The sequence below is a fragment of the Triplophysa rosa genome, linkage group LG11 (genome assembly GCF_024868665.1).
Source record: "Triplophysa rosa linkage group LG11, Trosa_1v2, whole genome shotgun sequence".
Lineage (NCBI taxonomy): Eukaryota > Metazoa > Chordata > Actinopteri > Cypriniformes > Nemacheilidae > Triplophysa > Triplophysa rosa.
In genome coordinates this window covers 3,666,841-3,670,701 of record NC_079900.1, presented here as the reverse complement: position 1 = coordinate 3,670,701, position 3,861 = coordinate 3,666,841, and positions in this window count along the sequence as shown.

Below are 3,861 nucleotides of genomic sequence, written 5' to 3'. Positions count from 1 at the left end.
CCTCCAGCAGCAAGTCATATGGGAGGTGTCTGGGAGAGGCAAATAAGAACCATAAGAAGTGTTCTTTCTGCTATTCTTGACCAATCAGCACAGAGGCTTGACAGTACCTCTCTAAGGACATTCTTGTATGAGGTTATGGCCATTGTTAACAGCAGACCACTCACCACTGAACATTTGAATGACCCATCTGGACCTGAACCGTTAACTCCGAACCACATTCTTACAATGAAGTCTACAGTCATTCTACCTCCACCTGGACAATTTACAAGAGAAGATCTTTATCTTCGAAAGAGGTGGCGTAGAGTACAGTATTTGGCAAATGAATTCTGGACTCGATGGAAAAAAGAATATATTTTAAACTTACAGTCAAGACAGAAGTGGTACAAAAACAGAAGGAACTTGAAGGTCAATGATATTGTCGTTCTACAGAACGAGCTGGCACCACGTAATGAATGGAAGTTGGCAAGAATTATAGAAGTCTACCCAGGGTCAGATGGTAGGGTGAGAAAACTGAAATTGATGGTTAGTGATACCACGTTTGACAAAAAAGGGAAACCCATAACTAAAACTGTGTTTCTTGAAAGACCTATACACAAGGTTGTTGTTCTGCTTGAAGCAAGTTAAGAGGTATGGAGTTTGAGTGGTCATTGAAAGGTCGAAGTGAAAAGTGTAAATTAGTAACTATATTGCAATTTGAAAAATCTCACATTTAAGTTGTGTGATTTGGTGGGAGTGTAACTGTTTGTTGTTATATTTTATATATTATGTATATAAGTTGGTTACTTTTTCTATTATTTTTGTTAAGAAGAAAATAAGTTACATGTATTTTGTGAATTTGTTTTATTTGGTTTGGGACTTTTATTTTGAAATATGGACGGTTGTATTTAATTGCTGATTGTCAGCAAGGTTCTCAGTTCATGTAAGCAAGCCAGTGGCAAACACGAACGTTAAGCGTGTATGCTTCAGTAGATGTCTCTTTGTGCAAGGGATTTGAACGTGACATTAAGGAGTATTCAAGATCATTTCTTTAATATAGCATGCAGCCAACAAGGTATTTTCGCTTTATATTTGCTTTGCTTGTATTTTGTGTTTGAAGTTCTTAAAAGTATGTTTGTTTGCTAATGTATGTTTAGGTTTATATTAAGTTAATGTGGTTTTGTATTCATTGTTTAGTTTTCACGGTGATTTGGGGGGAAAGCCAACAAATAAACCAGTAGTAAGGAAACCACTTGTGCCAGCCTATGCTTGAAGGGAGTGACATGTACAGTAGGACTGATTATTATTTCTTTATTGTTATTATTAAGCAGGTAGTCTGTTACGGAGACTGAAATGACAAGCTTATTATTATTTTATTTCACTCTTAAATGTGGCTTGTTAACGGGTGTATGTCTTTGTTTTCAGCAGGATGGCTAATGAGTGGAGTGATGAATTTTCTCAGTGGGGTCGTTGGACTGGTGGAGTTGCTGGAGCTGGTGGGGTGGTTTGATGATTAGCCTGTAAGATAGAATTGAATATTTGTCTGAAATTAGTTATAAATTCATTGTCAAGTGCCAAAGTGCTATCACATACAAGGCCACACATTTTCACTAATTTTTAAAGCAGATATTAATATGATGTAAAGCACTTGATATAATATGGACAGTTTTATATCATAAATTCATACATTAATAATAATGCAAAGACAAGAGACCAGACAAACAAGTGAAACAGATACCTATGGAACATATTTCAACTTCACTATGTCACAAATATTTTATGTTTAACTACATTGCTACATTTGCTTGACAGTTGGTTACTTACTAAATTAACTTGACATTTTAGGTAACTGTTGCTGTACTGGAGACATTTAGTTTTTACTATCATCACTGGCATAAAATTAAAAGGATGCAATGGCTATTTTCATGTTTATGCCTTTTCTGGTCTCCTTTTTCTACCTGTAAGAGGTTTAATGAGGCTCATCTACTACCTGGATATATTAACAAATAAAATGTTTGTTGCCTTAATTTATTTTGCAATTACTGCCAAATGTATTTATTGTTGCTTGCATCCACTGATATTTACTTGTTTTGCATGTTTATGTGGATGTCTTATATGTAAGCATTAGTATATAATTACGACTATGTTACGTATTCTATGTTACTTTCTCTCTTAAACTAAACCCATTCCTTTCACTGAAAGCTGTTTATTCAAAATGTCACTACTCACTATTGCTTTTCTGAAGAAATAAAGTCTGTAAACACTGCACCACTGGTTTGTGCGTGTGCTATGTGGGGGTCTGAGTGAAAGATGCATGCTTTGCAGAATCAGATCCAGAAACAACGTCGCAAAACAACATTAGACGATGTGTAATTATAAAGATTTTCTGTTCGTTTTGAAACTATGGCGAAACAAAGTAGACGTGACAGGTTGTCATAGTCTAAACGGCCGGAACGTTCATATTATAACTATATTTGCGTCCACACCAGCGGACGACAACGATAACATTGTGTTTATTTTAGGCCTGCGTGCTGCAGTGTTCCCAGTCAGTAAAATGAATGAAGATGACCTGCTGCTGCTGCTTTCGTTTTCGTTCCCGAACGTCTTTTATCCAAAATATGACAGCAACAGCTGGATGATCGCGCTGACACTTCTCTTCCAGGGAGGCAAAAATGCAAAATATGTGTTTGGTTCGTCATGTCAAAATATGTGTTCGTCGCGTGAACTACGTGCAATCACGTATCATGTCAAAATACGTGCCTGCTTTAGATGCGTCCAGAGGGTTTATCATAAAAGAGGTGCTCGCGTTTGCTAGATACTCGCTTAGTCTCGTGTGTAATTATAGTTAAGTGTTAAGAGAGTGTCTTACGAGTATGCTGTGAATGCGAGCGTCTCTTGAGACGCGACTAAAACATATTTTTGACATTACGAGCCACACAAATGACGGGCTACATACATGGTTTGATGAGCTTCGCATTCGTGCCTCCCCGAGAAGTCACGGACCGTCACTGAAAGCATATATTTTGCCATCTTTCTCAGATTTATGTGTCTGTGCATTTAATGTGTTGATATTTAGAATTGGCTGCAAATACTGTAGCTTCAGGGGTTTGTTCAAACAGACTGTCAAAAGTATGGCGACTGTATTTTAAAGGCTCTGGAAACTGCAACTGCAACAGTCTTCTTACAAACACCAGTTCAAACATGTTCACCTTCAATTCAACACCGCCAGCTCAGTAACAAAAACAAGCTTTATGAATATTTTATGAGATATAGAGTGGCATCAGGTATAAAAAGTAAACTTTACTTACTTGTTGAGTGTGGTCTTGCTCTCGGTTTTCGAACCGATGCAGGCACACTGTGCAGCGTCGAGCTTCTCGAGTCCCTTCAGTAAGGAGCGTTTTGATTGGTGGATCAAAAGCTCAACGCGATTGGCTGAACAGGCCATCCTTAAAAAAAAGTTACGCTTGAATCTCACCGTGGCAGGACAGTCTCAAAAATACCACACACAAATTCAAAGCAATCCACACACGTGTGACGATTTGCAAATGCAGATTCACCAATCCATAAATACACGTAACAACATTCACAAATGTTTACTGGAAAGTAATTCAAGAACATGATTTATACATATTTGTGAAAACATTCTGAATTTATTTCTGCGAGATATATTTGTGTGAGCATTTGGGGAAAATGTTTGTGAATTTATGAATTGTGTTTTGAATTTACGAATCTGATTTTGTGAATGTGAATTGTGCTGTGAATTTATGAATTGTGTTCTGTAAATGTATTATTATTGAGACTGATCTGTCTCCATACTCATTGAGTATGCGATTTCGGACTCAGTCATTATCTTGAAATCGCGAACAGTTCCGCTCTATCCGGTAG